At 41.1% G+C, this 27,785-nt stretch overlaps 1 pseudogene; it reads left to right on the forward strand.

Moving 5' to 3' along the window:
* Window positions 1-19,633: 19,633 nt before the first annotated feature.
* On the forward strand, window positions 19,634-25,593 carry LOC139455992 (uncharacterized; annotated as a pseudogene).
* Window positions 25,594-27,785: the final 2,192 nt, after the last annotated feature.

Below are 27,785 nucleotides of genomic sequence, written 5' to 3' on the forward strand. Positions count from 1 at the left end.
GTATTGAGTCAAGTTTTTTAGATAGAGAGTTGTTTAGGGTGTTGTATATGGCGCAGCCGTAGTCTAGTTTTGATCTAATTAGGGATATGTAGAGAGAGAGGAGAGTATCTTTGGAGGCTCCCCAGTTAGAGCCAGTTAGGCATCTTAGGGTGTTTAGGTCTTTACTGCATTTAGTTGTTAGGTTTTGGATGTGAGCATCCCAGGTGAGATGTTCATCGAAAATAAGTCCTAAGAATTTGGTTTGTTTTTTAAATTTGATTGTTTGATTGTTTAGCTGGAGGATTGGGGAGGCGGGTTTCATGTTTTTATATTTGAATACTATTCCTGTTGTTTTTTCTGAGTTAAGGGAGAAGCCCCATTTGTCAGCCCATTGTTGTATTTTATTAAGAGATTTTTGGAGTAGATTTTTGGCCATTTTCATGCTTTTAGTGCGGATCCAGATGGCTCCATCATCCGCGAATTTTGATGTGTTTACTTTAGGGGATAGACCCTCGAATAGATCGTTTATCATTATATTGAAGAGGGTGGGGCTGAGGATACTGCCCTGTGGAGTGCCATTTTCTAGGGGACATTGGTCCGATAGAGTTTGGTCTATACCCACGGTTATTTTACGATTGTTTAGGAAGTCCTGGATGTAGTTTATTATCTGACCTTTGAGTCCTATTTTTTAAAGTTTTTGTATTAGCCCATCGTGCCATACCATGTCGAAAGCTTTAGAGAAGTCTAAGAAGATGCCTGTGGTATATTGTTTATTTAGTTGTCCTGTCTTAATATCTTGTTCTAGTCGGGCGAGGTTATCTAGGGTTGAGCGGCCAGGAGTGAAACCGCTTAGGGCATACAAGAGTGGGATAACATAGGTAGGTGTGACAACAAAGGGATTATGCTGTCACAACACGATGGACAGAAAACACATAGCTAGAAGCCAATGGGGGCATGAAGCCAATAAACAGGTGATTATTGGTTGATGAGTTCATGGTAGGCGGATGGGATGAAATAGCCTTGATCTCTGTTGATTGATGGCTTGTGGCGGCGAATATGGACTGCTTCTGTTAGTTTTCTTTTGGTGAAGTCATGGAGGTTGTTGGCGAGGATTTGGACGTTGTCCCAGTTGATGATGTGATTGGGACAGTTGATGATATGGTCCGAGATGGCTGATTTGCTGTCGGATTTGATGGTGGAGGTTTTATGCTCTTTGATTCTGGTGTTGATTGGGCGGGATGTTTCACCTACGTAAGATTGCCCACAGTTGCAGTCAATTTTGTAGACTACACATCTAAGCCCCAAGAGGCTAAAGGTGTAGTCTACAAAATTGACTGCAACTGTGGGCAATATCATCAACTGTCCCAATCACATCATCAACTGGGACAACGTCCAAATCCTCGCCAACAACCTCCATGACTTCACCAAAAGAAAACTTAACAGGAGAAATGCCACTAAGTCTACGCAGGGAACAGCTAAGCTTAAATTTCTGGGCCGCGTCCCAATCAAACCCTCTCATCCAAAACTTAATAAACCAAAACATCAGCCCTAAAAACCAAGCTCTAGCTCGTAAACACCCCTTACTTACCCCAATATCCCAAAGAATAACAAACTACCTAAATGAACACCAAATTAAAAATCTTAAACAAAACTGCAAACAATCAAATATCTTCACCCCTAAACTTAAAATACCCAAAATAGACACCTTTAGCCTCTTGGGGTTTAGATGTGTAGTCTACAAAATTGACTGCAACTGTGGGCAATCTTACGTAGGTGAAACATCCCGCCCAATCAACACCAGAATCAAAGAGCATAAAACCTCCACCATCAAATCCGACAGCAAATCAGCCATCTCGAAACATATCATCAACTGTCCCAATCACATCATCAACTGGGACAACGTCCAAATCCTCGCCAACAACCTCCATGACTTCACCAAAAGAAAACTAACAGAAGCAGTCCATATTCGCCGCCACAAGCCATCAATCAACAGAGATCAAGGCTATTTCATCCCATCCGCCTACCATGAACTCATCAACCAATAATCACCTGTTTATTGGCTTCATGCCCCCATTGGCTTCTAGCTATGTGTTTTCTGTCCATCGTGTTGTGACAGCATAATCCCTTTGTTGTCACACCTACCTATGTTATCCCACTCTTGTATGCCCTTGTTGTTACTGTTAATCCTCTATTGTTAATCATCCACTTGCTATATATATTCTTCACTATGTCCCTCATTCAGTCTTGCTTGACAACGGTATAAGGACCTATACCGAAACGTCGCCTTTTTACAGTATTAAAGAAGTTGTTATCCATAAAAATTGTGTCTATCTAGTGATATCATAGTTTTCATCCTCTGTGCAATCCACTCTGTTGGCATATGAGCACGAGCATGTTACAAAACACATCGCGGCCTCCCCGTAAAACGAATCCAAGCTCAAACACTTTCAATACAGAAGTTACCGCCAATGCAATCGCCCCCGACAGCTAATCCTCTCTGTGCATTTGACCATAAAGTCTACTCACATACCAAGCACCGCGCCAGGAAAAGTACCAGACGCCTCAACCGCCCACCCGTCAATATCATTGCAAGGACAGTATGTACTCCGCTAACAGTGTGGAGTACTAATTAAACATTCCAGTAATGTTACCCGCCACTATATCAGTTTTTTGTAACTTGCTGATACTATTTTGCACATACAAAACAATTATAGAGCAATACATAGCAATTATCCTCCTTTACCAACATCTACAAAGAAACACAGTGCTTAACTTAAAACACTTCAATTTGCACATATATAATAATTATACACAAATACATAATCATTATCTCCCTTTACCAATATATACAAAGAAAACAAATTTGGATACACCATATATACAAATTTGTATATTTTTGTATATGTCGTATATACAAACTTGTATATTTTGGTATATATCATCATTCCAATCTTGTATATCCTTTGGAAATATCATCTTTCCAAAGGATATACAAGCTTGTATATATGGATTTTTTTTGCAGTGAATTAATGCTGCACTCAGCAATATTCCAGCTACACTACTGTCTAGAAGTTCATTCCCCTTACACGCATGGGCAATGCGTTACGCAACCAGTGTGCATCGGATTGGTCACGCGTGTGATACCCGTAGGCAACGCGATGCACACGGGTGTGCACCCCGTCCGCCACTCGTGTGCAACGCGTGACACACTCATTGGAGGGGGAACAAACTTTTGACCAAAGGAGGACCCGTGTTAAGCTTAACCTGGGGGTGGTAACAAGGAGAGAAAATTTTGTTATCCTGACGAAAAATGATGATACACATGTATTTGCTAATGTCTCCTTTCTTTATCTGATTTTGTGGGAATAACATGAATACTGTTGTGTTTAAATAGATCTGTCTTGTTTTATACGACCATTGCTTCTAAATCCGATGGTGTTAAGAGAATACATGGTCCTGGAACATGTTATTGCAATTGAAATGCTTTTATTGTGATTTGACATTAACCGTCTGTAGTACGACTTTCAGTGATAATATGTATGAGGTTTGGCGGCGCATTGTTTTTATCGGACCCTAATTACTTTATGATGACTTGGACTCTTTACCTCAGCTTCATAGCCGTGAGGCTGGAAAAGAGCAGCATGTAATTAATGAGGGTGGGTTATATCATTGAGGATACACTTGAGGGAGAGAATACTAATTACCGTACTACAGGAAGAGACCTGTAGACGTAAGCGCGGGGTGGTGTTTTAGCTGGCCATTCGATAATGGCCGCCAGGAGAAGTGAGCTTTGACTGCGTCATCTAAAATAAATAATAAGATACAGCAGTGTTATTTTCACGGGTCTGTTGAATAAACTCCCAGCGCTACGGTCAATGTATCTTCTACTTGATCCTTGATACATCATTTTGGCATTCACAATATATTAGTATATCAACGTACTAAAGAGCACTGATCTAAAGCAATTCCGCGGGAGTAGTTGTTACCTGTGCATTACTGTATTTTCCCAGTGAGTACCCGGATGATATAGCAGAAATCTAGACTCGTAAGCGCATTTTTATTGAAAGTAGAAGGACGTATGGTCACATTGATCAACAAAAATGAAATACAGTTTTGGAAATGTAGGTATATTTGTGGGGAGCATCGGTAATGGTGATGCAGTTTTGGTAAGTCACTTGCTTGATAATTGTGCGATCTTTGTGTACACTATTTTGACTTGCAACACAAAGTAAATATTTCATCTGAACATTGCTTATTTTACCGTGTGTATATGTTTACATTCAAAATGTAAACAGATTTCACTAAGGAAATTTATTAAACGCCTAAATATTCAGTTTATTTTACAAATTAACTGAAAAATATGCCCATCTTTATTAATATGATAACGAATTCCAAATATTTGTTTATATTTAATATCATCACCAAGTACAGTTCTGTATTGTTTGGCTTCTTTTCTTAGCATAATTAATATATTGTGATGTGTTTAAGCTCTTTTGGTCGTCTTTATCATTTTTAGTCAGTCGGTTAGATAAATGAATGGATTATTCAGTCAATTTGTAAAATGACTGAAATATTTAGATATTTAATAAATTGCCTGAGTGAATCATATTTTACACATTGACTGTAACATATACACGCTTACAAAAGAAAATACTTGTGAAAACAACGTCTATCGCGCATCGAAAAACTTCCCAACCAAACGCAAAGGAACAAGAATGATTCTGTTCAAAGCTGCAGCGAATGAATGAAAACAAAATGCAAATATCATTATTACAACCTAACAAAGTTATAACGTATCCGGGAATATCAACATAAAGGAACAATACCCATTGCGTATGCAGCTGTACAAAAATACTTATTCGATGTCAAATGTCTCTGTGAGAATCAAATACTTTGATAATAATTATTTGGAAACAATATTTGGAATATATATGAAATATATTAAAATATTTAAATATATCGTTTTTAAACGTTATTTAAATGTATCGGATATTATAACCCGTGTTCGTTTCTTAACTGATCACTTAGTTTGTTTCAGTTGTTTCACATAGGTGCCAGTCAGTGTATTATCAGTTACCCTTTGAACAAAGTATGTTGTTTTTACATCTGTACTTCACGCCATGATATGAGTGTATTCCCTAGGTTTAGTAAACCTACCTTCATATGTAAACACTTACTTTTGACATATCCACTGTGCAAGATAACAGTAATTAATCAATCAACGTATTTCCTGTTGATCCTTTGATGTCTGGGAATGATCAGTTGATTTACAAAAAAAGTAAAGCAACTGATCATACATTTGTTGCTGGGCTGCCACGTGCATATCACATAACTCACATTCCACATCACTTCAAACCTGGATTTAGATTGAATAATTACCCCAGGTACAAGAAAGACCAAATTTGAACCTTTATAATCTGAGTGGTGCTACAACTAAGTATACATGTTATAAATTCATTAACTGAGCAGCAAGTGAATTACGACAAATACACAAGTGTAGGGTTATACCAGAAAATGTGGATGACAACAAGGGCGTAGTAAATGTATCATCCACGCAATCCGAAATCCGAAAATGCTTTCACTCAGGGATACTTTTTTATTATTAAACTGTAACCATCAGGGGTATTTCCAAATAACGACATCCGATGAGCTTTCGCCGTTATTTGTCTGTTTGTTTAGGCTGAAGAAATTAATTACCATGCGCCCTTTGTTGAAATCTTCATAGATCACGGGTAACCAATCAGTTTTAAAAAATGCTTAAGCTTATTTAGCTGTCCTTGGTAGCCCAGTCTCTTGTCACGCTCGGTTGCGTTAACGAGCAAACTGACTCACGGCAGCTAGAAAGCCCAAGCGGAAATCCAAAGGTCGTATTACCTGAAGAATCAACCTTCATTTGCGAAATATCTACTGCTCTCAAAATTAAAGTCAGAACTTTCTAACCAAGGATTACCAGTTGAAACTGGTCGATGGCTGAACATTCCCAGGGAAGACAGCCAGTGTCCACTCTGTGAATCTTTCGTTGTGGGAGATGAATTGCATTATTTATTCCAGTGTGAAGCTTTTCACCAACGGCGATATGAACTCTTAAATAAGCAATATCTTAAGTTTCCAAACATTTAAGAAAATTATGACAACTAACAGTGTAAGAAATCTGAAAGGCCTATCTAAATTCCTTAACAATGTGTACAATACAATTGGTAAATTGTATTAGTATCCACGTATCCTATTTTTATTATTTTTGTTAAATTGTACATAATAAAATTGTAGATAATTGTATGTCATGTTATTCTAAGAATAAATGAGTTTGAGTTTGAGTCCAACACCCGAGAAGAAGCCAGAGATTAGTGCCCCTTTTTGAATAGTTTACAATCATGTGTTTTAGGGTTAGCTGTGTTGGCTTAAACGTATTTTTATTTCAAAAGAAATCTGGATCGGTAAACAAGCAAAACTTGCTTATGTAATACCTCTCCAGGTAACAACTTAACAACAGCTGGATATATATAAGAGAGTGATGAACATAAACATACAAAATGCACAAATGAAATACACGAAGCCAATACACTGAAGCAAGTGGTGTCTGTGAAATAAGGTAATGCAGTTTTCCTTTACTACATGCATAAAATTAAGCTACTCAAACCTTTTGCTATTGACAATGATGTCGTGAACTGATTTAAGAAGAGTCATGTTTGTAGAACTGCTTAACTACTGCCACGTAACATCATTTTTAGATCATACCCATGTGTGTAGAAATACACAGTGTTTCTGATATTAGCGTATTTTTTGACAGTCATAAAAAAATTAATTGCATCTTCAAGGTGATATCCACAAGTGCAGTCTGGTATGTCTGATACATGTCGTCTAAACTTATCAGCGTTTAAGTCACTGCAGCTGAGCCTAAGGCGACAGTGGACAATTTGGCAATCTATGAAAATATTTGAAGTCAAAATTATTAGTAATTGCATCAGAACGATTAATTAATGATTTGATTTCTTTTAATGAGCGAGCATTAGTTACTTCATCGGATAGAGGGTTCCGCAGGTTGATAATATCCAGAAGAAATTATTATTAAGCATAGGTCTGTGTTCTACATTTGATTGTTTGTATGTTGAATCTATTTCTAAGGTTATATGTGCTGTTATCAGAGAATTGAATATACACTTTTCAAATATTTTGGCTAAGCAACTTGTGAGTGCTACAGGTCTATAATTTGAGCATTCATGTTCATCGCTGACACTGACACCGTATCAGCCCGGCAGTGGACTTGACACAGTTATTTGCGCACCGATTATATAACTCCTACAGACAGGGTGGGGGTGGTTGTTTAAAGCGAAACGGACGACCCCGTCTGTTATCTAATAAATGCTGTGCGGCGCCTTTGATCTTCAAAACATACACCTTATAGTAGTAAACGACGATCAGGATGGCCTGGAAATAAACACAATTCTGTCTGCCCAGTGTATCCACAATTAACTAGAATGCTTCATATCCACAAATATATATATAGAAAATAGATATTTGCCCACTGCAAATATTCATTTGCTTAATTGCATCAGTGTGGTTTATCAGAACATATACAATGCTTTCTTACGCTTGGTGAGGCAGACTGAAATTGAACATTAGGATAACGTCACCAGGGATAAAAGAGGTCATACCAAAGAACTTTATTTACTAGTGGAAAAGTCAGACATTCCGATCAACCACTACAAGCCCCGGCCGGATCTCAAGGTTGACCAGATCAACACCCCAAAGGAACATCTCTACGCCAAACAAGGAGTCATGGTGCACAAGAAGGGGGGACAGGACATCGAGTACGACATCACAAACTACACATACTTGTACCACTTCTTCCAGAGTAGTGGCGTACCGACCTCAAACCACTTCGTCGCCAATACCGCCGCCCTCCTTGCCAAGAGCCTCTACCAGAATCCCGACCCCCAGGATGAGAAGCTGACCAAGAGACTACTAGAAGGATACCGCCGCTAGACTTCTAGCCACACATGCTCGCCAGCCGACGCCGTGCCTTCCCACGCTTGCCACCCCCAAGGCCCAAACTTTTCCATATTATTGAATATTCTTTTATCACCCACTCCCACCCAGCCAAACCCCAACCCCCTTAACTTTATTAGAATAGGCTGTAAACTTATACATTTTTTTTGGGGGGGTGCACTTCTTTATTTAATCATTACGCTTTTTTACCCTAATAGTATAAGTGCTTCCCCGTGTGCGAGATAGGCTTAAGTCGGAAAGCGCACGTTAAATCTGCGAGGTACCTATCTACCAGAACTTTATTTGCTGTTCTGGTCATACATAAATATATGTAAGTTACGTACATGGAGAGGCTAGATTATTTACAGCTAACAGCAATATAGTGCAAATATTATGTTCAATAAAAGACAACGTTGATATATCTATAACACACTTTTTGTACTATTAAACAAACTGTGGACTTTTAAGACATTTTCGCTTATTGTAATAACATCTAGCTAACAAATCATGTCTATCTCTGAAATCCACAAGCATAGTTGCTGTCAAACCTAAAAAACATATTCAGGGAGGTCAGTTTTGACTTGCCAAGCACCTAAAGGTGAGTTTATTTTTAAACTGTCAAAAGCGATTGTCCCTTCAATGCTAGTATATGGCTGGAAGCTGTTTCTCGGACTGTTATGAGTTATGATGTATTTTATGATATTACTTGGGAATGTTCAAATTAGTTACTGTCATTTAATCCAACGTTCTAACTGTCAACTGTCTCAACAGGACCATAGGTTTGGTTATATATCTCCTCCCTGTCTCTATGTCTTAAGTTGTTAATCGGTAACTGCGGTCCAAATGTATCAAGTTATTCATCTATTGTTGCAAACTTGACTGATTTAAACATATCTAATTGATCATAAACTACTCAGTCAGTCAAGCACCTGTATCAGAAATGTAAAACCAGCCATGTTTCATGTAGTCCCAATATCATTGAAAAATGCCGATGAAACGTGACATATAAATTTACTCACATACAATATATTTTTCGTGAGAGTGAAGCACAATTTTATTAAAGTTTTATTAACAATTTCATAAACTATAATAATATTAATATCAAAATTCATCATCACTTGCCAAGTTTATGAAAATGGCCCCATTTGGGAGATGTCACATATAAACAAGGATTCGAACTAAGTTTGATCGTCTTTGACACTGAGGTTTATCCCCACTTTGTTTATACAAGAAAAGATGTTACGCCAAAAACGCTCACAGTAGTTAGTGAGTAAACTCACGGCCTGTCATGACCTGGTTGAGTGACTTCCTCCAATCAACGTGAAAGGATTACCCACAGAGAAAGAAAAGGATTAATGTCACCCATAAATCTTATCCTAACGTAGTACTCCAACTTCTAAATGCCTCTCAAAGAAGGATTAAAATCCTAAAGATATCCTATCTACGTGGTATAGGTACTCACAACCTCTAATAATAAACTGTTACGTTTGGTATCCCCAGCAATACTCACTATGGTCATTGGGCAAATGTAAAAATCACAAACCCTAACGAGATTCTGTCTACATGGTCACACCCGGTGATTGTGAAGATCTCAAATTCTATCAACAGTCAGACAGCATGGCTGTTCATATTCATTTACAAAATCCTCTTATAATTAGTATAAAAGTGTCCCACACAAAACCTTCTTTTATTTATTCTTTCAAAATACAAAACAGAAAGTGGGGTGTGGGGAAATGGGACATATTCCTACGTGAAATAATGAGACATTAGTAGTGGTGGCGGCTATATCATAATTGTACTGTCTAAAGCAATAATTTGGCGAACGAAAACGTTACATTTGCAATCAAATGGAATGACTCGTGAGGGCAAATGAATATGTTCGCAATCCACAAACAATCATTTTATTAATGGCGAACATTTACCAACCCGCGACAATCGTGTCAACACTCGGGGGGTTCCCCTAGCAATAAACTCGCATCTAAATTCACTACTGTTCTACTGTCGGCTAGCCACAATGGCTAGACGGGACCCTAGTGGAATGGTTCATGCCATAAAAGTCTAACAACCGAACACTAATTAAGACGGGCCAACCTTGTATTTACGGTCTGGTGAACACAGCTCAATGGCCGCTCATTAACTCAAATTTCACATCTCACTGTTTTGTTTTATCTCACTATTCATTTGATAATTTTGTCAACTTCAACTGGAACCCGGTCCCGTGTTACACGCGTGGCCAACGGGTGCTCACCCCGTGTGCAACCCGTTGAGCACCCGTGTCACATGCGTGTTACACGCGTTTTCAACGCGTGTTAGGGGAATGAACTTTTAGGCAGTAGTGTATCATAATTATTATTTGTGGAATTCCACGCACTAATTTCTTTAAGTATACGCCTAATCTGATAGTACACGTGAAATGTTATAACAGACTTATTCAGTTCAAATCCTGGAGCATAAAGAGATACACCACATCCCATTGTGGCACACCATATGGCAAAGTTTAACTGATTCTGCCAAAATTGCATCGGACTGTGAAACCAACCGTGCACCATTTTATCGCTAGTTGCCGTGACCCTGTACTTTTCAAAGATATCGGGGAATTTAACGAAAAATTCAGCACCAGGGGCAGTTACTATAATCGATTGATTAGTAATGTATCTCGATTTCATATTTAAGTTATGATACAGTATCATTGTATATTTAATATGTATGTTACACTCCCGGGAATAACAAATGGTCAGTCTATTGAACTGCTTCATACTCTCGCTAACTCTGATGGACAACTCGAAGTAGCTATCTGTGATGTAATGTATTACCCACGGTGGACCAATATTAATGCTGCGAGGGGTTATAATAATGAGACAGAAATAAATGGTAAAAAATACATTATACCTGATGGGTATTACAGCGTATGCTCACTCAATGATGAATTTTTTAAGCCTAATGGAATTAGTCTAACACAAAATGAGTCGAATGGGTTACTGATTTTAAACGCTGGAAAAAAGGATGTACAGCTTTACGAGAACTTAGCATACACACTTGGATGGAGAGGAGAAATAACAGTACTCAAGACATCAGATCAGGGACTTGATTTACCCGATTTAGTTCCCTATAAAGAGTTGTGCATCCATCTTGATCAAATCAGTACGACGGATAATATTCAACAAGAAAGTCCTTAAACTCTACTCAGAAGTGTTCCAGTGAAAGATGAAAAAATACAATAGTGGTAGAATGGAATCTTTCTCAACATTACAATATAAAAAATTAAAGCGGGGTATTATTTCAGACCTCAAAATTTCTGTATTAGATGTAAAACACCACCCTGTACATATAGGAAACTTAATTGTAACACTCCATATTATAAATAATGGTTGATTCCATATTTAAGTTATGATATAGTATCATTGTATATTTGACATGTATGTTACACTCCTGGGAATAACAAATGGTCAGTCTATTCAACTGCTTCGTACTATCAATAACTCGGATGGACAACTCGAAGTCGCTCTATGCGATGTAACATATTACCCGAGGTGGACCAATATAAATGCTGCGAGAGGTAATAATAAGATGTTTAAATCAGGTATTTACAAAACCATTATTATACCTGATGGGTATTACAGAGTATGCTCACTAAATGATGATTTTTTTAAGCCTAATGGAGTTAATCTAACACAAAATGAGTCGAATGGGTTACTGAAATTAGACCCTGAAGGAAGAGGTGTACTTCTTGACGAGAACTTAGCAATTACACTTGGATGGAGAGCAATGTCAGTAATCGATGGACTAAATCAGGGACGTGATTTACCCGATTTAGTTCCCTACAAAGAGTTGTGCATCCATCTTGATCAAATAAGCACGACGGATAATATTCAACTAGCAAGTCCTCTAACTCTGCTCAGAAGTCTTGCAGTGAAAGATGAAAAATACAATAGCGGTAGAACGGAATCTTTCTCGTCATTACAGTATAAAAAATTAAAGCGGGGTATTATTTCAGACCTCAAAATTTCTGTATTAGATGTAAAACACCAACCTGTACATATAGGATACTTAAGTGTAACACTCCATATTATAAATAATGGTTGATGCATCAGGCCCTGGAATACTCAGACAATGTAATACAATTGGGCTTTCCGATCTCGGAGACACGGAAGGATTCGATAAACCCGGTACCAATGGTAAGTTATACGCTTTACACTTACACGATAATGTATACAAGCGGAAAGAAGTTACATTCCCGGAAAATTTAGAAGATTTAAGCAATGTCGATGTTAGTAGACTCCTTAAAAACACTTCGTACAATATTATTCTCAACGGTGAGAATAAATGGACTATGGTCGAAGCAAACATTGAGTGGCTACTGAATATCGTCATTACCCCACCTTATGTGATGATGGGTAAGGGACATAATTTAACTAAGATAATAAATAGTGGCATCGTACTCACGGCTTATATCCCGTCAAAACGAAAAAGTGTGTTAGTCACTCACCTGCCAGAAAACCCAGGTCATATGTTATATAGTCGTCCGGCCTTAAAAAATGTAAGTTTCAATTTTTTTGTTACAGAATTCAATGATATTAAAGTTAACTTGAGTGCAATACCTAATATTTCTACGCTTATTATTGAAGTCTTGTTCGGAGATGTACCGGAAGATGCCTTCGAAATATTATCAGTTCTATCGATTAAATGGCTCAAGAAACACGAGCGTCAACGTTGCAGTATTATTCATGTCGGAGCATCGCCCGTTGCAACCCTCGAGGGGGCCCAAATTATTAAAAGTGGTAGTATTTCTCTTACTAAGATATTCTTGCCGTATAATATACATTTGATAAGGTTGATGTATACTCTCAAAACATTTAAGCAAGACCTATTAAAGACTAGTATATATTCGTAATATACACTATGAGTTTATATCCAGCGTTCGATGAAGCAATTGAAAAGATGGAAACTGTTGATGGATTTCGATTACATCAAATAAGCGACATAAAACATCGAATAGAGAAGGATAGGGAGTTGAGACTTGGATTGTATAAAAAGTATCGCAGAGCCGTGAATGCTCTTGACGGAGTTGACACCGCGCTTGTAGCAGCTGGCATGGGACTCGGTGTAGCTGGTGTCGGTTTATTATCAACTATAATCACCGCCCCTATCGTGCTCGGCATGGAAATAGCCGCTGGAGTCTCGGGACTGGCAGGAATAGTGATAAAATTCATTTCTCGTAGGTTACAAAAGAAAGCATAAAAAACACGATAGTATTCGGATACTCGCTGAAGCAAAGTTGAGCAGCAATGAGGATCATATTTCGACAGCAATGGTCGATTGTAAGATATCCGAAGATGAGTTTCGTTTTGTGTTGTCAGAACTCACCAAATACAACGCAATGAAGCAGGAGATTCGATCAAAATCTCATAAGACCAGTGGTATTAGCGAAGACGAGAAAAAAAAGTTCATAGAACAAGGGAGGCAACAAGCGCATCAATTATTCCGTGCCAAAACAAAAGAACTGGTTGGAGATTAAAAATAGATTTCTTACTATCGTTTGATCACATTTAGACAAATGCTTACATAAATATATATGATAATGGAGATCGAAAAAGCTATTAAATGGAGAGAATTACCACAAGGTTTTTATTATATCAGTGATGTCAAACCAACCAAATACGGTTATCAATTGTTTCTTATCAATTTACACGAAGAGTGTAATTATATAGTCTGGTCTCCTAGTAAAATGAACGAAGAACTTAACAAAAATGTTGAATATCGCTTTATCGATAAAAATAATGAAGAATATTTTTATTACCATTTAGGCTCATCTAAAGCAATGATTGGCCCCAGGTATTGGTGAGCTAGGGCCAATTTAACTTAATCTCATGGCTATCGTTGAATCGCATAGTCATTTACGCATAAAAAATGCCACCTGTAGTAGCAGTTTAGGTATATAAATCCAGCTCCAGTGGAGTTGCGGCAGAAACCCCTATTACCTATACTACTGAGGTGCTGAGGTGTAGGTCTACAGACGTACTGTGACACGTGTTTTCCTGTACACGTGATGTTTGACGTGTCTCTATTTATATATCTATATATATTTAGATCTATTTATTTTATTTTGAGACGTACCATGGTGGTGGTGGTGGTGTAACGCATAGACGTATGCCTCCAAGAGACCTATGGGGGAGGGTGTGGGTTCTTTGTTTTGGATTGTTGGGTTGGCAAAGCAAAGGATGAAAGTTGTCTTTTGGGTGAGATGGGTGGCCCTGAAAAGGGCCTTTTGGGGAAGAAAAAACTTTTCTGCTGCTGTCCAAGAAGAATCATCATGTCCAAGCTTATGACAAGACAAGGATCGTCGAAGCGGTACTTGTTGCCATCTGGGTATATCATCTGGGTGCCCTACGTGGCACCACTTGTGGGTCCAACAAAGAAAAGAAAACAATTTTAATAGGAACTTGAACGGGAACTTGAACAGGAACGTGAACAGGAATGCAGGACACGGGAAACGTCCTCCTAGGCAGCCGGCCATGCTACGTCATTCTTGTACCTCTGTTTCTCTTCGCAGAGATAGTGTAGTTGTAGCTTTTTCTTGTGTTTCACCAGACATGTTAGCTTGAGGTAGTCGCAGTCTGGGGACCACTTGTGATGTGCCACCCAAGGATCGTCGTGGGACGCCCATTGTCTCAGCCGCACACCACATTGGAAACAGAACACACCATCGGCACCCTGAGTGTAGACAAAGCCCGCATGGGCCATCTCTTCAGCAGTCTGATACATTTCCGTTGGCCACGCCTCAAACGAAGCAACCCTTCTTTCAAAGTGTAGATAATAGTGCGATGGCATGTGACTGAGCAGTGACAACGCATCCTCAGCATCAGTACTCTTACCCCAACATCCATGAGTATCTGCACTATCCGTCACCAAGTCTCCGTCACACGTCTTTGTCTCAGCCATTCTTGCTGCTGCTGCTGTTACTGATGATGATGATGATGATTTCTTTTTATCACAAGTGACACTGACCCACTCGAATCCACTCTTGTTTTATAGGAGAAAAACCGGATCGAAAATCACTGCTTTCTGGTTGGTCCAAAACGCAGCGCACTGATTAGTCCATTCCGGTGCCTGGCCTGCACCTCGGTTTTCCAAAACGACCTGACCCTTGTGTTTCTTTTCCATAGGAAATGGATTTTACCATGGGAGAGAAAGCAAAACTCTGCTCGGGTGCTGTCTTCTGATTGGTTGGTGCTGTCTTCTGATTGGTCGACAACCTTAGGCTCGAATTGGTCAGATTTCGATCCTGTTTTGGGGAAGGGTTGTCTATAAATCAGACGTTCAGTCCATCTTATAGTACAGACGTACATCGGGCATGCATCGCTATCATCGTTCCCATGGAACTGCCAGCATTATTTGACAGGGTGATCGATGACTTTTATCAACAGATGTCAGGCCAGAAGGGAGATCGTATTGGTCTAGGTATCGATCATCCCACTTTGAACATTCCCATATGGATTCCCTTTCATTGCTTTGAAGATCTCCATGAGCTAGATATTTTGCATGCCGCGGAAAAAGTCCAACAGTCCAACAAAGACCTGAACATCGATGCCACCATGGTTGTGACTTTAGTACACGTAGCAGACCCAAACAGGCTAGGATCAGGCAGTGGCCGTCATCAACTGAAAAACGTGATTGGACTTGAAACCTTTTTAACACGCAAAAGGGGCATTGTACGGATCAAGAACGAAGATCAATCCTGTTTGGCACGGGCCCTGGTGGTGGCACAGCATAATGCCCAGAAGCCCTACCCTTTGCCCCCAGAATGGGAAACCCAGCGAGTGAGACTGACGAGAACAGATCGGGTCGACGTTCAAGGGATATGTGCACGGGACTTGTTTCGACGCCTTGGTCTGCCTGAAGGTCCCTGTCAGGGTCTGGACGACCTCGCACGCGTGGGACGAGCCTTGGCCCACCTGAATTATCAACTGAAAGTCTACAGTCAAGAGGTGGACCAGAGACTGTTGTACAAGTGTGATGAGGCTCCACCCCACGCCACCATGCTGCATTTATACCATCATGATCAGCACTACAATGTCATCACTTCCATGCCAGCTTTTTACGCGTCTAACCATTACTGCGAACACTGCAACAACGTTACGACCATCCCGAAAAACATCGCTGCACCAAGCAATACCACTGCCACCGCTGCCTCCACTCTAGCTATTGCGGACCCAAGGAAGATTCACAGGTGTCTGAACTGTTTTCAGCTGGTCCGCGTCTTGGAGACCCCTATGGCTCACCACGAGTGTTCAGATGAAGAACATCCCTGCTTGGTGTGCCGAGAACCCATGACCCCAGACGAGGCTGAGGAAGAGGGGGAGGAAGAGGCGGAAGAGGGGGAAGAGGAACAACATCAGCTACGAGACAATGTCCAATACGTGTTCTACGATTTTGAATGCATGCAAGACACGGGGGAACACATTCCAAATTTGTGCGTGGTGCAGTTGGGATGTGGACGGTGCATCAAGGACTTGTGCAAACACTGTCCATGGAGAGAAGAAGGGTATTGTCCCAGCCGTGAGATCGTGTTTTGAGGCCCCACCACGTGACATGATGTGTGTGTGTGGTTGACCACGCTGGCTGAAACACCCAAGAAGAAGAAGAAGAACCAAGAGGAAGAGGAGGGTAGCACACGCAAGGGGACAACAGTACACCTGGGGAAAAGAAAACGGGATGGAACCCCCTCAAGAAACCACTCTTCAAAACGTCAACGACATTCATCACCCCAGCAGGAGGAGGAGGAAGCGTTGGTGGAGGGGGAAGATGCCATGGAAGCGGAGAAAACAAAGAAGACAAAGAACAAGAGCACCACCAATACAGTCCAGAAGGAGGATCGCATTTATGTGATGGCCCATTATGCATGATCGTATGATTTACACTTGATCCTGAAGGGCCTGTACCCCCTTCTGGTGAAACTCCCCACCAAGATTCGAAATGGTCAACAAATTTTGCAGGTGACCCTGGGATCCCCTGAAAGCATTTCCAAAGAGCTTTTGGCTGAAAGAACTGAAGAAAGGGTATTTTCCGCAATTATTTAATACTGAAGCCAACCAGACCTACAGAGGTCCTTACCCACCAGCCGTCATGTACGATCCCAATGGCATGTCTCCCGCGGAACGCACAGTCTTCCTCCAGTGGCATACCCAAAAAGTGCAAGAAGGAGCCTTGTTCGACTTGCAAGGAGAACTTTTAGCCTACTGCCAGAGCAATGTGGACATTTTGAAACGGGGATGCGCCAACTTGCGACAGAGCGCCATCAACTCGGTTGGCATGGATCCCTTTGTAGAGGTGATGACAGCTGCTGCGTTCACCATGAAATCCTTACAAAAACACAACCTGAAACCCAATACCATTGCCATTCTTCCACCTCAAGGCTACCAACCCAAGAGAAATTATTCCCAAGCCTGTTTGCACTGGCCCCATTATCTGATGGAGACGCACCCCCATTTGTTCCTCCAGCATGCCAGGAATGGTGGTGAAAAAGAGTTCACCTGTGGAGAGGGCCAACATCGGTATAGTGTTGACGGCTACGATCCACCGACAGGCACCATCTACGAATTCCTGGACTGTTTCTGGCATGGATGCCAGGCCTGTCACAAGACCCTACGTGGAGAACCTCATCCCGTCCTGGGCACGTCGTTGGGAGCCCGTTATACCGACACCCACTACCGCTTGAGTCTCTTGAGTCAACCCCCTGAGGTGAAACGGATCGTCACCCTGTGGGAGCACAAGTTTAGAAAAAAGAAACAGGAGGACTCCGCTCTGCATGCTTTCTTGCAGGGACCCCACTGTATCTACGTCCCTGGGCCGCTCAACCCTCGCGACGCCTTCTATGGAGGACGCACCAATGCCACGCGATTATGCTACAAAGTCCAAGAAGGTGAAACCATCAAGTACATCGTATTTGTTCCCTTTATCCATACGTTTGTAAGACCAGAGCGTTTCCCACAGGACACCCGACCCTTCTCCATCAACCCCCTGTGGACGCGTTGTTTGAACTGAAAAGCCTGATCCAATGCCGTGTCCTACCCCCGAAACGACTCTACCATCCGCTACTGCCTTACAGATCAGGTGGCAAACTGCTCTGTCCTTTGTGCCGTATGTGTGCCGATACCCGGTCAGACTGCCCCTGTGAGCACACGGACAAAGAGAGGTCATGGGTGGGCACGTACGCCACCGTAGAACTCCATGAAGCCGTGAAGAAGTATGACTACCAGGTGCTTCAGATCTATGACGTTTGGCATTTTGACACCTTTGTACAGCATGACCCCAGCACCCAGCAAGTAGGACTCTTTGACACTTATATCGATCGTCATTTCAAGGAGAAGCTCGAAGCCAGCGGATACCCCGAGGGATGTACGGATCACGACGCTTACATCCAGGAGATTTACGACAAAGAAGGCATTGGGTTGGACAAGGACCACATCCAAAGAAAACCAGGACGTCGCACAATTGCCAAGATGCAACTGAATTCGCTCTGGGACAAGTTTGGACAATGATTAGACTACAGTCAGAATATCTATATGAACGATCCTGTACAATACTTTACCTTGTGGAGGGATGAACGCAATTTACAATCGAGGATGTTACCGTTGTCAATGAACAGATGGTGGAAGTCACCTATACCCAGAGGAAAGAATTCCAAACCCCTCATACTCATTTCAATGTCGCCATCGCTGCTTGGGTCACCGCCCAAGCACGTCTCAAGCTGTACGAGACCTTTGCCTTGGTGGGTCGCAGGGTCTTGTACTTTGACACGGACAGCGTCATTTACATTCATCGACCCCAAGACGTGAATCCAGAGCTGGGCCATTCGTTGGGGGAGTTTACAGACGAACTGGACGCAAACACCATCAAGACGTTTGTGACAGGAGGTTCACTTTGAATTACAGAAACCAACAACATCTTTGTTGACACCATGAAAGGGCTGATACTGGGACAATGGTCCGGGAAAGAGGGGGAGAAAATCAGTTTGGATTACCCTCATCTCATCATTTAAAAAGGACTTTGGTACGAAAACACTCTTGTGACCCAACCCACCCGACAAGACTATCATACCGTGTACGACAAGCGACACGCTCCCCTTTGGGTACAGAGACGACTTTCTATAAATATGTCATTCCATCAGGGTGTCACAACGGATCGAAACTGAATCGACATGAACCCCTACAGAAAAAAAACGGATAGAAATCTGACCAATCAGAAGCCTGGGTTGTCGACCAATCAGAGGCCACGCTCAGGTCATGGTGGGCTCTGATTGGTCGAAACGAGGTTGTGCTTTCTCTCTCACGCTACAAGCCTAACCCTATGGAAAAGAAACACAAGAGTCGGTCCAGCATGGAAAAATTGAAGTGAAAGTCAGGCACCAGAATGGACCAATCAGAAAGCAGAGCCTCTGTGCCTTTTCATACGACCAACGCTCTCCGGTCATCACTTTTCACTGAACGGACCAAGCAACAACATCGTCCCACTGATTGATGTTCCTCACGTTGTGTTGGTTGTTGGCGTTTTATCTGGAAGAAACACGTGTTTGGAGAGAGTACCATCAAGTATTGACACACATCCGTGAAGACTTGGAAAGAAAACACAACAACAGAATGGTCAAGCGAATGGAGATGGGAGCGGTGAAATGACTGCTGAACTGTGGGGTGAAGTGTACGACGTGATGTGTGCGAAGATAAAGACCGACAACGTATACGTCAAGTTACGTGCGAAGGCCGACGAATTGATGTGCGACATGATACGTTCGAGGATAAGGCAATCGAAGGACCCCAAGAAAGTAGCACCCAAGAAAACGATAAAGAAGACCCAGAAGAAAAAAACAAGCAAACCAACAGCAGCAGCAGCAGCCGCCACTACCACCACCACAGCAGCAGCAGCAGCAGCAGCAGACAGCGAAACGAAGGGGACATCCTTTTTGAAACCTGCAACACCTGCAGCGCCTGCAAAAAGACGACCATGGAAGAAATTGTCTCTGAAGATCTCTCATCAAGAACAACTGTAAGTACCATGCTCTTCTTTGTCTCAGTCATTCTTGATGTGATGATGATGATGATGTCGATGTTGATAGTGAGTATGACTATTCATATGATTGACTCTGTCCTATGATTTACAAGACCCCTGATGTCAGTTCAGCCCAGTCCGTGATAGAACAGTGGTGGGAACAAACCCCTCGGGAGCCAACCTATTCACCGAATGCACCTGTGATGATGACGACTGGTGACAGTGATGATCATGAAGCGCTCAAGCTGGCAACTCTCCCTTCCATGGATCTGGACACACCCACCCTGCTTGATGCTTCTTGGTCACCAGCATCACAGAAAGATGTCTTCTCCTCAGGTATGCCCATGGTTTGCGACGATGATGATGATGACAACGTTGACGACGATCCTTATGGAGAAGCTCAGCTCACTCCCTTACGGCATTGCCTAAAAGTCGGGCCGGGCCGAGCCAAGACGGGCCAAAGTGTTATTGGCTAATTACTTCATTATCGGCGATCATACCTACATATTATTGATGCAACATACACACATGACATTAATGAACAATCACCAACCAAAAACGTGAAACATAATTAGGTATTTCGGAGTAAATCGGTTGAAATCCAGAAAGTGGAGCTGTGTGTAAGCGTCGCTGATCTAGGTAACATGTAAAAGAGCAATCGTTAAACGAAATAAGATTTGAAACGCATCAAATACTTCTAGCTATCGCGATACAAATTTCCATCTGTCGGCATAGCGTTTATATTTATAGGATAGTACTATATCTATGTAAATACCACTTAATAATGTCACTGTTCATCCTGTATAAAGCAGACACGTTGGTTAAAGTAGACCTCTTCTCCCCATACTCTCAACAGTCTCACAAGTGTTGGGTCCGACTTGGCCCGGGCTCTCAAAATCAACTTAAACCTCACAGATGTAACATGAAATGGATTCACACCAATAGATTAGTATTATATCTACCTAAATATCTCTTTATAAGCACCTAATCACAATCATATTTAATCACAAATATCGTTCTGTACTATATAAATGTAACAAGTGAACTAACCATTTCAGTGGATCTCAACATGGACAAAACTGTTGGAGATGTTCAATGAGTGAATGTTTATATAATGAAGTAAAAACGTAGATTCTTTCTTTTGGTAAATACATGTAGCTGTACATCTTATAGATGTTCCAAGAGAAAATGATATGATATCTGCCTATATACCACTTTATAGTGTCTCAGATCGCGGTATGTAAAGAAAACTTGGTGCTCAAAGTGAAGCCCTTTTCCCTCTACATTGATGATACATCTGTGTGTTTAAAGTTGATTTTGACAGCCTGGGCCAAGTCGGACCCACCACAAGACAAACACTTTTGATAGAGACTATGTTGAGAATGTAGAGGGGAAAGGGCTTCACGTTGAGCAGCAAGTTTTCTTTAAATACGATGTACTGTGACATTATATAGTGTTTTATAGGTAAATACAACACTAAGCTACAGATATTAACACATTTGATGATACACCTGTGTGTATAATTGATTTTGACAGCCCGGGACAAGTCGGACCGAGCACAAGCCAAACACTTTTGATAGAGACTATGTTGAGAATGTAGAGAGAAAAGGGCTTCACTTTGAGCACCTTGTTTTCTTTAAAAACCGCGATTTGAGACTCTTTAAAGTGGTATATAGGTAGGTATTAAACTCGTTTATAGATGTGAATACATTTGAATATTCATCTGTTAGGTCAAAGTTGATTATGACAGCCCGGGCCAAGTCGGACCCAACACTTCTGACAGAGATCCTCTTAAGAAAATACAGGAAAAGTGTTTCACTTTAACGGACCAGTTTTCTATACAAACGATGTACTGTGACATTATAAAGTGGTATATAGGTAGATAAAATACTAATCTATAGATGTAAACAGATTTGATGATACATCTATGTGTTTAAAGTTGATTTTGACAGCCCGGACCAAGTCGGACCCAACACAAGCCAAACACTTTTGATAGAGACTATGTTGAGAATGTAGAGGGAAAAGGGCTTCACTTTGAGAACCATGTTTTCTTTATATACAGCGACTTGAGACACTATAAAGTGGTATATAGGTAGGTATAATGCTAGTCTATAGATGTAAACACATTTGATGAAACATCTGTGTGTTTAAAATTGATTTTGACAGCCCGGGCCAAGTCGGACCCAACACTTCTGACAGAGATTTTCTTAAGCAAATACAGTAAAAGTGTTTGACTTTAACGGACCAGTTTTCTTTAAATACGATGTACTGTGACATTATAAAGTGGTATATATGTAGATAAAAAATTAATCTATAGATGTTAACACATGTGATGATGCATCTGTCTGTTTAAAGTTGATTGTGACATCCCGGGCCGTGTCGGACCGAACACAAGACAAACACTTTTGATAGAGACTATGTTGAGAATGTAGAGGGAAAAGGGCTTCACTTTGAGCACCTTGTTTTCTTTCAATACGATGTACTGTGACATTATAAAGTGGTATTTCGGTAGATAAAATAATTATCTATAGATGTGAATCCATTTGATGATACATCTGTGAGGTTTAAGTTGATTTTGACAGCCCGGGCCAAGTCGGACCCAATACTTCTGACACAGATTTTCTTAATAAAATATAGTAAAAATGCTTCACTTTGAGCACCTGGTTTTCTTTAAATACGATGTACCGTGACATTATAAAGTGGTATATAGGTAGATTTAATACTAATCTATAAATGTTAACAAATTTGAAGATCCATCTGTGAGGTTTAAGTTGATTTTGACAGCCCGGGCCAAGTCAGACCCAACACTTTTAACAGATTTTCTTAAGAAAATACAGTAAAAGTGCTTGACTTTAACGGCCCAGTTGTCTTTAAATGCGATAAACTGTGACATTATATAGTAGTGTATAGGTAGATATGACACTAGTCTATAATATGTAAATACATTTGAAGATACATATGTGTGTTTAAAGTAGATTTTGACCGTCCGGGCCAAGTCGGACCCTACACAAGCCAAACACTTTTGATAGAGACTATGTTGAGAAAGTAGAGGGAAAAGGGCTTCACTTTGAGCACCTTGTTTTTTTTAAGTACAGCGTTCTGAGACACTATAAAGTGGTATTTAGGTAGATATAATAGTAATCTATAGATGTGAATACATTTGAATATACATCTGTGAGGTTTAAGTTGATTTTGACAGCCCGGGCCAAGTTGGACCCAACACTTCAGACAGAGATTTTCTTAAGAAAATACAGGAAAAGTGTTTGACTTTAACGGATCAGTTTTCTTTAAATACGATGTACTGTGACATTATAAAGTTGTATATAGGTAGATATAATGCTAGTCTATAGATTTAAAGACATTTGATGATACATTTGTGTGTTTAAAGTGCATTTTGACAGCCCGGGCCAAGTCGGACCCAACACAAGCCAAACTCTTCTGATAGCGACTATGTTGAGAATGTAGAGTGTAAAAGGCTTCACTTTGAGCTTTGTGTTTTCTTTAACTACTGAAATATGAGACAATAAAGTGGTATATAATTAGATATAATGCTAATCTTTAGATATAAAATATGTTACGAACTTTAGAAGTGCTTGGACAGTTATTAACACGTGTCGTGTCAGTCCTTTGACATTCGCGAACATCCACTTCCAGAAAACATCCTGTGTTGGTTTAACACGAATTAGTAAAGGTTAATTAGGGATGCTAAACACGTTAATTAATAAAAGAAGAGTAGTCAAAACACTGTCGTTTCCTGCCCAGGACATCACACCCCTACACGCCAAGGTCGGTGAGAAGCATTCTAATCAAAGAATACACGCAGTCAAGACACTGACTTTTCTACAAGACTCACGGTATGTAGTCATAATCATCAGTTTATTACATTTTTGAAGGTGCATTTTTATTCAAACTCAATTAAATGAGCAAAACTATACGTTTGTGGACATTTGAGATCTGCCTAGATATGCGCGTTTCGTTTTAGTATTCTGCAATCCATTTTTAGTATTATCCGACATTTCTTGGCCCGACTTTTAGGCAATCCCCTCCCCTACAACGCGAATGTAGCACCTGCCGACACAACAACATGTTGAGATACATAAGCTGCAACAGTGGTCAAGTAATATGTCATGTCTGTTTCAGGGAGGCCATAGACTGTACCTGTTCTACTGAGGACCAAACATGGTTGGGACCTGTTTTGGACTGTTTGACGGAGGACCACATCTTATGGTCGAAGAGCTTGAAGATAACGTGAATGGTGTGCCTGCCGACACAACAACAACATGTTAAGATACATAAGCTACAACAGTGGTCAAGTGATGTGTCATGCCTGTTAGATGGAGGCCATAGACTGTACGTGTTTAACTGATGGACCTCTCACATGTGTGGGATCTGTTTGGGACAGTAGGATGGAGGACCACATCTTAGGGTGACCCCATCTTCACTCGAAGAGCTTGAAGATAGAAGAGGAAACGTTGTCGCGTTATTGTTGTTGTTGTATGGACATGCAAAGCACTCCCTCCTCCATTGTCTTTTCGTATTTCTTATGTATCTGGTTGTGGTTGTTGTTCATTATTTAACAGTGATTGATTGAACTGACTCTTTGTGTCTTGATTGATCTCAACTCCAATAGAGTGCCGAAACGACGGTAGAGGTTGAGTTGAGATGTCGTCTACGTTGTCTGTCTGTCTGTCTGTCTGTCTGTGCGTCTGTCATGTCAGTACACATGATCGTTGTAAAAGTGAAGAAAAAAGTAAAGAATAACAAAAAATAGATAAAAGAGAAAGGCCATGCTTGAAAGATCAGCTGCCTGGTGTCTGTCATTTAAGTACACATCACCACTACCACCGTGTGCCATGTCATGTCATGTGTCATGTCATGTATCATGCCGTGTGTCAGTCAGGCCAAACACGGGATGACGTCACGTGATGAGGTGGAGGAGGTGGAAGAGTTGGAGGCAAAGGTCATGACCTTCTGTTGAAGGGGGTAGGGTGGAGAGTTTTATAAAAGCAAGCGAACCCTCAGACCTTCTTTCAGTGAAGTCACAGTCATCACGGAGCAAAGACGTTCCATGAATGTCATGTCATCCTCCCGAGATGTTGTCACCGATTCCAAGTGGGTGTCTGAAAAGGCGGGAGAACAAGAAGCGAGAAAACGCCCACTCTTTATGGACGACACACTCTTGATGGACGACACATGGCGACTTAGTGACATTCTGGAGGGACCTTTTCCTTCTTACACCATGTGTCATCCTTCTCATCCCAACTATGATATGATTCATTTCAAGAACGTCTGAGATCTTTTCAAACGTGGCCTAAACAGATGACCCAGACCCCTTATGACATGGCCATGGGTGGCTATTTCTATCCAGGACAAGGTGACCGTGTTATCTGTTATTGCTGTGGTGTGACACTCTGCCAATAGGAAGCCACAGACAAACCCTGGAAAGAACAACTGAAGCACGCCAAAGTCCCCTGCGAATATTTGTGCCTGTTTTGTCCTGATGGAGAGGTGAACGAAAAATACAGACGTTTGGTGTCCCAAGAAGCACGGAAGAGAAGAGTCGAGTGTCTTGTTCATCCCAAGTGACAAAGTTACTTTTTTTTCAAAGTGTACAGACGTTCATACCCTCGTGGTCACCCCCGTGGTCACCCTCGTGTTCACAAAAATCACAGGGATGTCCCCCCTTCATCCTGTGACTTTTGTTTTGTTATGTTTGTTCATGTGATCAGGGGGATTAAAAAAAGTTGAACCAATACCAGTGTTATGTTGTCTGTAGGATGAAGAAAAAAACAAAACAGGATCGAAATGCACACCCCGATAAAAACCGGATCGAAATCTGACCAATCAGAAGCCTTGGTTTTCGACCAATCAGAGACCGCTCTCGGACCATGCTGGGCTCTGATTGGCCGAACCGGGGTTGTGCTTTCTCTCCCATGGTAAAATCCATTTCCTATGGAAAAGAAACACAGGGGTCGGTCCGTTTGGGAAAACCGAGGTGCAGGTCAGGCACCGGAACAAACCAATCGGGGCCGCTGCCTGGGGAACCAATCAGGAAGCAGGGTGTCAGTGGCTCTCCTATAAAAACAAAACAAGAGCGAAGCCACTCACACACTGCATTCTATGAAACCAACCATGCCAGCTCGATACAGTTGTATGAAGTGCCAGACCGAGAGTCACAGTTACCTCTACTGCCCTGAAGTGACATGCCTCGAGTGCCACACTCAAGGTCACCGTCACTATATCTGTCTGAAAATGAACAGTCAAGAGAAGCAGAACCTGGGCCCTTGTTACAACTGTCAAGTCATGGGTCATTTTGCTGCAGATTGCCCAGAACCCTGTCGTAAGAAAACGTCAGCAGTCCCGTCCACGTCGACATCCGTGACACCCGTGACACCAGTGACACCTATGACACAAGTTCTTCATCTCATAGAAGCCATGCATGTCGATGTGCTCGACCTAAAAGAATGCATCACACAACTCCGTGTGGGCATCACACCTCGTCTAGAAAAAAGAAAACGGGACAGAAGCCTCTCAAGAAAACACACTTCAAAGCGCCGACGACACCTTCAGTCCGAGGATGAGATGGAAGTAGAGGGTGAAGAAGAAGATAGATCATCTGAACAAAGTGACTAACGTATGGGGCATGCTGCTCAACCGACACGCCGAAGACCCGGGTTCGATTCCCGACATGGGTACAATATGTGAAGCCCATTTCTGGTCTCCCCCGCTGATGATATTGCTGAAATATTGCCCTCATCAGTAGATCCCAAATCTCCTGTCTGCCTGTCTCCTACATTTTGATAAAGTATTGGCAACAACTTGAATCACGTTCCACCGTTCATGAAAGGGTTTTACATAGAGTTTTAATATTCTTGAAAATATTTGAAAAGCAAGAGTTATTTATCCTGACGATCAACCATCCCGATCCTCTCTGCATCCCCATGGCCACCGTCCGGCTTCCCTCTCACTGGCGCTTGAAGAGTATAATGGAAACTAGGCCAAATCTCCCTGCTGTGGACAGTGGAACAGCACAGGGCAATATGTATATGCTAGAATAAATCGGACCAAGTCTTATAAATAAATTGCAAATATGAGGGAAAATAGACCACCTTTAAGCTCGAATAAGAACGATAAATGTTTGAATACAATGAAAGTTAAGAACATTAAATAGCATTGATATATGCAAGTTAAAACCGTGATGTTAGGTATTAAAGTATTACAGATATATGTGCGATAAGTAGATCTGTTTGTTTTATCTCTTTATTTCTCTTTTAAAATGCGTCGTCTGCTGCAGTTATCTCTCTCAATAATCATCAACTGTGACAACTTTGCATGGTCCAGCGTCGTGGTCAGCACATAGCCTATAAATGTACTCTGGCAACTTCAAACAGCACACTCTTGTGTGAAAGAAATATAGACTTGTCGTATCACCTGTCACGAGATGAGAGAAACATGATATTTCACGAGATACATGGAATATCCTATTTATTATATACTTTTTGTGCAGTTGACTACCGGAAAATTAGACTAGATAATTACAAAGGTAAAACCTTAAAACGTAAATTCACCGGTTCACACACCCTTGTATTTGTGGCTTAAAAAGTGGTTTCGTGTTGCAAAATCTTAAAAAGTATGAACAAAAGAATCAAAAAAATATTTAGGGTCACGATAATTCTTTATCATATATTTCGATATGATTATATACAAAATCAACTTTAACAAAAAATATTCTTGAATACTAGGAGACCGCTGAGAGAAGCGAAAGAATATAGGTTGGT

This window comes from Haliotis cracherodii, unplaced genomic scaffold, assembly GCF_022045235.1.
Source record: "Haliotis cracherodii isolate W230 unplaced genomic scaffold, xgHalCrac1.p SCAF_11, whole genome shotgun sequence".
NCBI classification, from domain to species: Eukaryota; Metazoa; Mollusca; class Gastropoda; order Lepetellida; family Haliotidae; genus Haliotis; species Haliotis cracherodii.